The sequence below is a fragment of the Adiantum capillus-veneris genome, chromosome 29 (genome assembly GCF_014529385.1).
Source record: "Adiantum capillus-veneris isolate H3 chromosome 29, ASM1452938v2, whole genome shotgun sequence".
Classification (NCBI taxonomy): Eukaryota; Viridiplantae; Streptophyta; class Polypodiopsida; order Polypodiales; family Pteridaceae; genus Adiantum; species Adiantum capillus-veneris.
Window position 1 is genome coordinate 89722039 of NC_140959.1, and position 10887 is coordinate 89732925.

Sequence of the window (10887 nt, forward strand, 5' to 3'; positions counted from 1 at the left end):
ATTTTGACCAACTTTTGTCAATTTTTTGACATGGTCCCTTTTGGCAAAGTTGTTCCACTAGTTATCTGGGATGTTAACAGTCCTAAATGTCAAAAGGTACATGGATCTTTGACAACAATTTTTTTATGAATTTTATTCTGTTGGTTCTCTATTCCCTGTAGAAGCCAAATCTCATCCCTTTTTGAATTTGGATCCCAAAAAGTTGAAACTCCCAAATATTGTGTCTGCAATGCCTATTTTGTTGTTTTTGCCCTAGCAGCCAATTTTGATGTGATTTTTGAGTTTTTTCTTTCAAGAAAACTTGATCAAAGCAGTGTCTTACTGATTCATGAGTTTTCTACCATAATGGTCTCTGGGATACATGGATCGCAATCCAGGTTCCTCCACAGAATCTGGCCAAACTTTCCAAATTGCTTCTAGAGAGTCTGCTAATGGCCTTGATCCACAAATTTTTGAATTTGGATCACTTTTGAGGTCTCTACCATCAAATTTTCAAAATTTCAAAGTTATGGTCATTTCGGCCAAAATATGGTTTTCACCCTTTTTTCCCTCAATCTTTTAGCCCAAAGTTGATGGTGGTAGTCTCTACTTATCCTTATCCTAAGTAATGAAATGAAACACGAAACAAAAACAAACAAAATGGTACAAAATAAAGTCAAAACGGAAAACGAAAGAGCACTCTGAAACATAGAGAAAATCGAAGAATGAAATGCTTTTGGCCATCTCACTCACAATCCCCTTTACTTCTCAAGAATAGATCTAGCAATTCCTCGACTTCTAGACTCTATCAAGCACTAAACCCTATGTCTAGCTGCTTTACTGCTAAAGTGTAAATGGAATGGAGAGACAAATCTTAAAAAAAGAACGCTCTAAATACGCACTAGGTCTAGGTCACTCACCATCTAAGGATCATATCCTCGACAATGTCCCCAATGTTAGCGGGCAACGAACGTCTGTAGCATAGCGATCTCGCTCTAACATAACGTCAATACTCAAGGAAGTGACTTGGATGGGGCACAGAGACTCTTTGAGATCGTCAATCTCAAGAAGTGAACCTTAACAAGAAAACACACTAATTCAACAAGCAAACCAACACTCAAAGATCATGGAAATCTGCCTATGTCCTTTCTCACAGCTGTAGGTCATCATGTCATTTCGGCACTTGAACGGATTCAAAATGCGACGAAACTTTAGGAGGAGGTCTAGGACACCTAGGGGCACTATCCTACCAAGTCTGGTCACAATCCAACAAGGTACCAAAACCATGATTCCTCATGAAAAAGGTCCTGAAAATTGTAACATAACTATCCAAAAATGTCGCCCTATGGTCTAAGAACCTTCCTATGGTCAAAACGACTAAAAACAATGATTTAAGCTTTCAAATTTGATGATTGGGCTCTAGTCACGAATCTTAACAAAACTACAATTCTTACACTTGAATGAAAGAGCAAAGAGAGAGGAACACAATGCACATTTTGGAATTGAAAATGGATTACCCAATCATTACTTGAGATGATTACAAGTTTGAGCTGCTTTGTAGCTTGAGCATACGTTCTTAGAGCTCCTTTCTTCTCTAAAGATAAGCCTTCCTTTCACATTAAAGTTATTGACCTTTTTACCTAGGGCTTTCTAAGTGGCCAATGGCCGACTCACATGGACCTTTACATTCATCATGACAGAATTACAATTCAGGGAATTGACCTGCTACTCTAGAATCAAGATTTACACAGAGTCACTACACTAGCTCGTCAACAGAATAAACTACAAATGTGGTGTCCAGCTAGGTGGACGCCTGTTCGATCAATCCTCAAACAACTCTCTATCTACCTATAGTTATCTCTCTCTACGTCCTCTCTAGCCTTAGATTAGGTGTAGATTAGTAGAGATTAAGTGTAGATAATAGGGAAGCAATGTAGATTAGGTGTAAATAGATAGAGGTATAATGTAAATTAAGTATAGAGAGATTAAGTCAATACTTATAAAATAATCTCTTGTAGATGTTAGACGAGAGACCACGTACTGAGGAGTAGCCCCCATATTTTTTCTTTGGTTGGTTCACGTCTCAATTGGGTCTCCCACCAGGGTGGTTGCCTCCAGTGGATTTGACTCTTGAGGTGGTAAGTCCAAGATATGGATTTAGGCTTAATTTTAGTTAGTTAAATGCGAGCTTGAGTATAACTATCTTTCTATTATTTACAAGTATATTGGCCCTCTTACAGTTATGATGAGACTATTTCATCTACTTAGATTCCTCAACTACTCAGGTTCTTCAGCTAGTGGTAGATCCAGGCACTCGCTTTATGAGAGGAATTATACCTACATTTGATGTAGGGTTTATTTGGTTGCCGACCTATGGTCTTTCACAATAGACCACGCCGTGGGGGAGTTAAGGAAGGACTCCATATGTCCAGAGCCTCGCATTGATAGTACATTCTTCTACCACACCTTCTTACTGATCCATCCCCTCCATTGCATGGATCCATCGCATTCCATTCTACTCTTGCTTTGTCCTTGATACTTGATTGGTGGTTGAAAAACATCTTCTAGTAGTGCATGATGATGTATGTCTGAGGGTAGTAAGCACCGTGATAGGTAGAGCGGCGGGGACTCATGTTGGGATGCATGTTTTGATAGTGACGAATGTTTTTGGTCTTGTATACTATGTCAAGGAAGTGTTGTATGCTTGATTTTTGAATGCTTCCAATGAGCATTCTTGACATAATGGTTGGAGAGATAGATAAAGAAGTTACTTAAAAGCAAGTAGTCAAATGTATAGCATACCACGGCCCAACTGGGTCACAAATCCAAAGAGGACTTATCAATATGGCAGCGACATGGCATATGCACAGCGGAAATGGGCATGGGAGAAAAGGACGCGAAAGCGGAAATGAGCTCACCTCACATACAAAAATGCAAAGATCGGGCACGCAAACTCCCACGCACTATGATTTAGGAGGCAACACACTATAAGTAATTTTTGATTGTGCAAGTTTTATATCGGAATTGTTTTAGCTTATGATTTTTTTTTGGTTATTTTTAACTTAGAAAAATTGTCATTTTGACCCGTCCTACTAGAGAGATATTCAAGTATAGAGAGACACACAAAGAGCTCAATACTTTGCAATGATTGTTGAAAAATTATCATATCTCTTGTGAGAAATTCAACTCAACAATCGGATCTCTACAAGCAGTAATTCTAGTTAATGAATATTGTAATAATTGTTTCTAGGTATTGATTTATCTAATTTGGTTTTGGTTGTTGTAGAGTCAAAGTGATCAAACTTATGTACCTCTAGGTGAGGAAGAGGAGGACAAAGAAGACGAGGACTTACATTGATTTTTTTTTTTTAATAGTCCTCTTTTATAAGTACAAATATGGGCACAACAAACCCTCATTTGTACATAGAACTCATTTAAAATTTTGGATTTATCTGTGATTAAATATTGTTCTTTTGTGCTTCAAATTATGCAGCTAAGGTGTGACATGTAATTTCAAAGTTTATTATTATTTTTTGTACACTTTCCAAAATGCAAATGATATTGATATGTTTTATGCAGGTAAAAAATAAAGATGCTCATTTGGACCATCCAAAATTAGATGGCTCAAATAAGCATCTTTATTTTTGAAAATCCGTGTACCGAAAATATATGCAGTAATACTAGCGATAACTTACGCTATATTGTCACAGATATATATCCGTGATTATTGCCATGCATATTACTGTTGGACCACTATCGTGCTCTTTGCCTCCACTATTATCGCTCATGCAATTTTTTCTCTTTCTATCTTCCTTTGCTAATCGGCAACAATTGTGAAGGTTTTGGACTTTTCGTCTTACAATGGTTAAGATAAATATAACACACCTTTCAAAGGGGTAAACACACATACCTAACTAGATGTAGTTGGAGGCATGGATAACTACCTTGTTTCACCAAACCCTAACTCCTAGCTAAGCGTGTGGAGTCCCTTAAGATGTTGACCACTTTAAAATTTTCAATTGCCAAGCCCTAACTCCTACCTAAGCATGTGGTGTCCGTTAAGATGTTGAACACTTTATCAACTGTGTGAGGACTCGAGGGAGAGGAGAGGACTTGGGAATGCCGAGAGGGGAGGAGGGTTTTGTCTGCTCGTCTCTCTGTACATGCCTCATGGGTGGGTCCCCCAATGGAGGCCGTTGCAGGGGAGTTGGGTGGTGGTATAGGTCTGGTTGTCGTCGGAGTTGTGTGGCTTTTGTCCCTGCATCAAGGCAACGCTCTGGGACGGGAGCTGCTGGCTGGCAGCACTGCGGTCGGCTCTCCTTCTCTCTTGCCTCCTCGATTTTTGGACCAAAGGGCATTACGGCGGCCTGATCCTGCATGTTCAGGAGCGAATGTACGCTTGATTGTGGTGTGGAAGGATCTGTGCTAATGCAGCATGTTTGATCTTGTGCTTTTGGGTCTCCGACATGGGGGTTAGCCGGTGGCAGGGACTACTCCCCATGGTGGCACCTTGGGCGGCCGAGTGTTGGTGGTCCCCTCTTCCGATGGTGCTGGTGAACTGGTCCTTGAAGGTTTCGTGATGATCTTCTTCTCCGACCGGCCTGGTGGAGGAGATCTTCCTCGAGTTGATGGAGCTGATATGTGGTGAATGCTAGGTATTGGTGCATCTGTTTCTTTCTTGGTGTTTGTTTTTGGCGGATGGTATGCTTTGTATTTGAATCGGGGGTTCTCTGTGATGGGGGGTTGGTTCTCTGTGGCAACCATGCTAGTTCCTTATGTTAATCTTGTGATGTACCTTCGGTTAGGCCTCCGTGTAAAGGCCATGGACACCATGGTGTATGGCTTGTTGTGACTTTGTGATACCATGGCTCGTTCTGAGCATGGCTTCTCTTGTAATTTTTTTTTGCTATAGTTAATTTATCTACTACTAACAATTGTGAGAACTGCAAGAAAACATGTTGAACACTTTAAGGAAAAAAAAAAGAATGCAATGCTCGACTTTAGATATGCACATAGTGTAAGACTATACCCACTATCTCAAGATGCTGGTTTTCCTTTAATGGGTAGTATGGGGGGAAGTGGTAGCTCCACTAGCAGGGTAAGATAATGCATTTCACTCTATATAATCATGCAACGCCTTAGGTAATGCAGGAGCAGAACTCTCTCTCTCTCTCTCTCTCTCTCTCTCTCTCTCTCTCTCTCTGCGTGCACACAATGCGTCGATTGCATTTTCTTGCGCTGGTACTGTTAATAATGCTTGTATGCGTGCAGCTTCAGGCGCTCGCAGAAACACGTCACCGCAATGACGACGACGACGACGACGATGACAGAGATGATCACGACCACGACAATGATCACGACCATGATCATGACCACGACCATCACAATGACCGCCACAAGTATAAGCGTCATCAGTACGATGCCGCAAATAATGACATTGTAAGTTAAATAGCTTCCATAGCTCCTGCTAATCTGCAGGCTTTCATCACGTTGAGCGATGCTTAATGCCTTATGAGACTTGGCAGCAGAACAACTATATGGACCAGAGGCGCACCTTTACGCCTTAACGAGGCCAACGTAAGACAATATTTTCCACTCTCTCTTCCCATAATCTTATCAGATGAAGATTTATAAATTTTCTCATCTAGAAAAGGGAGCCTTTTTCAATGTTTTTCATACATCATGAGCTTCTCTGAGGGAGGCACTACATACCTAGCTAGGTATGTAGTGCCTCCCTCAGAGAAGCTCATGATGTTGAGGTAAGTCATAATGTGGGAATTATTGTGAGAATCTGTCCTTGTGTATACTCTTGCGTGATACATGCGTGATACAGTAGTGACCATTTTGTAAATTGCTATCTTTATTCAACTCCCCCCTTCCTTAATTATGTGACATGTCTAAGAAAAAATCATTTTCAGAAACATACACAATACCCTTTTATGATTTTTTTTCCAAAGGAGATATAGGAAAATTGAACTAAAGTTAACTATTTTTAGAGTGTTTTTCTCAAGATCTAGGCAAGAATTCTCCTTCTTGCTCTCAAGTAACAATTTTGATGCTATCGTATGGATTTTCACATGCTTATGCCACATAGGCATTGACTAGACTAGGGGTCGGGCAATTGCCACATACCCAACAATCCTCCCCTTGCACTTTGGGCCAATGACCAACTGCATAGAGACATGCCCAACAATCCTCCCCTCGCACTTTGGACCAATGACTAATTGCATAGAGACATGCCACACATGTTAGGCTACTCGAGTCACACAAACTATGCCACACATGAGCTAGTTGTACAATTTAGTTGGACTTCTTGTTGTGAATCCGAGAAAATGAATGCATTCAAAAGTGCTTGGGATGGGCTACAATCTAACTATTGGTTTTGTACGCAAAATTTTATAATTTTGCTAGCTTTGGGCTTAACAAATCCTCAAGGCATTGAGCACATTGTATCAACTTCTTTTCGACCCATGTCCTAGGCGTCTATTTAGGGTGCCACGTTTTTTACAATACCTTTTTTGAAAAAAATAATGAAATGGTTTTTTTGGTTAATAGATGTAATGTGGTCCGTTGCTCCAATTTATAATAATCCTTTTCTTCTTGCCTTTTAAATTGCAAGCTGTCAAAGTTGATATGGGCACATAGCTATTGTATCTTTTAGTCAATGGTTAAGATTGCATGAAAACAAGACTTTAATGTAGCCATCTTGTGCAAGACTAGTAAAAAGCATGATATATTTCACTTAAAAAATGCTTTTAAATAATCTTATACTGTGATTACAATTAATAATATAGCTTTGTGGAAATGCGTAAAAGAAAAGAAGGTATAATCAAAACAATTACTAGTGGAATTATAGCTTCTATGAATGTTTTTTGCTTACAAATATTCCAACTGACTAATATGCTACTTGTATGTTATGCATTTTTCAGCTTACCTATTGGAGGATGCTTTCAATCTTTCAAAGCAAAAGTTTCAATTACACTAGCATCTCCAAAGTAGATTATGTTTCATTGTGACTCTGTGACATGTTTTGATTACATGTTATTTTCTCACAATCAAGTTTCCCATAGTGTGTTATCATCTTTTCAGTACTTGCCAAATAAACATATAAGAGTACTAGCTGGGGCAAAAATTATGGTCCTTAAGTATGCCTTAGCATGCAATATCAAGTAGGAAATAGCTCTATACAAAATGTATATTTCATGAATTAGAAATGATGGAACAAATTTAAACTGAATTTGGGCTATATGTATGAACCCCTTCCCCCCCCCCCCCTTTTCTTCCCTCTCTCTCTCTCTCTCTCTCTCTCTCTTTCATGTGAAAAGTAGTAGATCACACATGCCAATCACCCAATGTCGGGGGATATGTGTTTGCTACATGATCCGGGTAGGCGTCGGGCCTCTGGTTGTGGGAGGTGTGAAAGAGAGAGAACAAGAGACAATGACAGCTCTGCCAAGAGTACAACTTAGTCCTTACGCCAAGGCGGGTTGTTAACAGCATCGTCACTTGGATCATCTCCTAACTAGGAGTTTAGGCTCCCGCTTTACAGAATTAATTGGACCGTTAACGACACCGAACTTAAAAGAATGTTAGTTCAATCTCTATATGATGACGGTTGTGGAAATGTCCTCTTGTCGCTTTATATTGTCTTTGAATTATCTGCTTCAATTACCTTGCGTATTCTGCAAGTTTCAATTCAGTTCACTGCCTGGATCATCATTCATGAGCCTCAACTTCTCCTTTACTCAACTTGCTCTTATTCCCTTAACCCTTGTTTATTTGCCTCGACTTACTCCCTTGGTTGCTTCGACCAAGCTTGCCCTTCCTTGTTTGCTTCGGTTGCTAAGCCCTTTCTTAAGCCGAAAGAGAGAAAGAGCTCGTCTTCTATCATCTCCTCCCTTATTATCTCCTTTTCTTGCTTCGTTGATAGCCTTCTTGAGCTCCCTCGCCTTTGCTTGCTTCTCTTCGTTCAAGCTCGAGAGGGAGGGAGAGGGAGAGAAATTAACCCTCCTTTGCTATTGCTCGCCTTAACATGTCGGGCTCCGCCTTCTCCAAGCCTTTCTCCCTTGGCTTTGCCGGCCTCCTTCTCAAGTAAAGCTCCACCTCCTTCTTCCTTCACAACAACACAACTTCCCGTTGATGCCCCTCGCCTTCATCTCCCTCAAGCATCTCAAGAGCCGGAGAGAGAGAGAGAGAGAGAGAGAGAGAGAGAGAGAGAGAGAGAGAGTCCTCGCCTTTCCTTAATTGCCTTGCCCTTCGTTGGCTTCAATTCCTCTCCTTACCTTGCCTTGTTTCTCCTTGTTGTTGAAAAAACACCCTAAAATAGCTCCTCCTCAGTTTTTTGCCCCACCACGCAATCACGGCACCGTGACTGACGTGGCGTGGGAGTGCGATCAACGACGTGGCCGTCGTGAATTTGACCAGCGTCGTTTACGGCAGGATCAACGTCGAATACTGTCGCGTCGCTATGCTGAGCAATTTCTGTCTCTTGCTCGATGTCTCCTGAGCTTCACCGCGGCCAGTGCGAGCCCATCTCCTTTTCCTTGCGCCTCTCCTCGCTGCCTGCACACGCCATGGCTTGTTTTTTCTTTTGCTTTCCCACTAAAACAAATACCCCTTAAGGGTTTTGGGCCACCTTGCCTTTGGGCGGCCAAGGTAATTTGACTTGGGCTGGCTCTTTGGGCGGCCCTATGAAGGGCATCAAATTTGGCATACATATCGGCCAAGGCAAGGCCAAGAACGACACTTCGAGCGGCTCTTAAAGGGCTTCATTGGGTACCACATTTGGCCTATATATTGGCCAAGGCATCGCCACGCTTCCTTCATTGGGTGGCATTGATGTACATGCTGGCCAAGGCAATGTAGTAGGCATCAATTTTGGCGTACGTATCGATTAAAGTATCACCAAGCACCACATCTTTCTTCAGCCGCCCTCGACTGACAATGTTATTGTCCGTAATAGCGTCTCGAATAATCCCGAAATCACCCAGCTTAGCAGTGTCGCAACAATTGACAGTGGACTCTGCCTGTCAAGCCGTAAATCCCATTAGACTTCTCAAACTGCATAAAATGCACACAAACCTCGCTAAGGCTGTAAAATTCCCAGATGGCACACTGACTGAGCGGACTGGACTGGTACGGAGCCGGCCCCCGGTGCATCTTTAACGGCCAATAACTTGGCAACCGTAACTCCAATCACTAATCTGAAAAGACCGATGCGCTCCACAAAGTGAGCACTTTAGGCCCGTGCATTCATTTCATTTCTGCCACCTCAACTGTAGTTGCCCAATCCGGTACGGATTTGCAATTGACTTAAACTTCAAAGTGACATAACTTCTTCACCGTGGCTCCAATCGACGAGCCGCAAAGACATGCCGGTAGAGCATTTCAAGCACTACAATTCTAGATCATAATCTCTCATCTGTGGTCACTGCCAGCATACTCATTTTTGGCATCATTGAGGCATCCGTTGGCCCTTCTAAGCCGCATCTGGCATACATTAATCATTAGACTGGACCTGTTAACAAGCCCTGATTTTATTGACCATTAAATGTGTAGGCTTCAAAGAAGCTTAGCTTGCATTTCTCTGCTCTTTTTCTCTACATGGCAGCGGAGCTGCACGACACCAAGGAATCCAAGAAACCAGGGGAGCAATAGAGAAATCATGGAGGAAAGAAGTTCACCATGTCTTTCGTCTTAACTCTCTATGATCATTGATTGGTGGAGACCTTAAAAATCTTTCAATCATTTGCAACTTTATCTGCAAGCAACACTACACAACTATCATGTAGTACTTGTAAAGGCGTTAATGGTAGTAGAGTTGAAGCGAGCACCAAGAGCACACTACTAGAGAGTGGTTGCCAAGCGTGGATGCAATTGAGGATTGAGAGTGCCCAAGGTCATAATACATGTCAGTGGCCTGGAAAATCTACAATTGTGGACAAGTAGGCCACCATTATGGAGTCACACATTGAGGTGTTATCCTCATCTTATGATGCATATCATGTGTGATACTTAGATCCCTCACTATCCCTCTTAGGTTGAGCGGTGCATGCAAGCTCCTTACCATATTCCTTCTTCCTTGGCCATGTTGTAGAAAGTTGCACCACCCGTAGTCCAAATGAGCCTTAAATGAGCTCATCCTCCTTCCTCGGCCATGGCATAGATTGTGGTGGCATTACTGATGCATAGCAAAGACAATGTCAAGTGCCTTGTCGTTTTAGCTGTAGAATTGTATACAATTTTATCCCTTGTTCCTGGGTAATACATGATACACATAGATGATGTGTACAAGGATGTTGATCTTTATAGAAAACCAATGTATGGCTTGTATTTTTCTCTACTATTTGAAGGTATGATACAATGAACAATACTAGCACATTACTTGGGAACATTGGTAAACATTTGTTGTATTGTTAGGCTTGTTTTGTTGCAAAATGTTTATTCATGACTACTATTGCACATGATTTTTAGATAATGATTGTAAATTTTTAAAACCCAGCTTGCAACATTATTGTGGTACTTTGTGCTAGTCCCTTCATGATTGTTACCTTTAATGATGTCGTCTAAGACCTTTATAGTAGTCTCAAACCATTCAATAACACCTTCTTTGAACACAGTTGCGACTTCCTTATGTCACACTTCTTACATACTCTCGTCAAATATATAATATAAGAGACACAACAAGGTAGTGATCCCATAGCATGATAGATTCGGTATAGCATACTACCATCTTTACACATTGTTCCATCACTTGCATCTAGATTGATTACCAAAATCCTATAGACACATGTTGGACCATAAGCTTCGGCTCTTTTTACGAGATTGAATGCATTCTTTGTCAAAGACGACGATGCATTTAAGGCATAGATCAATGGAGAGAGAGAGAGAGAGAGAGAGAGAGAGAGA

General features: G+C 41.3%; 1 long non-coding RNA gene across 2 annotated transcripts; it reads left to right on the plus strand.

The window, feature by feature from the left end:
* The first annotated feature begins 4025 nt into the window (after nt 1-4025).
* On the plus strand, nt 4026-7214 carry LOC147419562 (uncharacterized). 2 transcript variants are annotated; one of them, XR_015187104.1, is made up of 4 exons: nt 4026-4634; nt 5251-5418; nt 5505-5556; nt 6909-7214. It is a non-coding gene; the product is annotated as an uncharacterized LOC147419562 (long non-coding RNA). The 2 variants fall into 2 exon arrangements; XR_015187105.1 differs by having other exon boundaries at nt 4027-4634; nt 5508-5556.
* The last annotated feature ends 3673 nt before the right edge of the window (nt 7215-10887 follow it).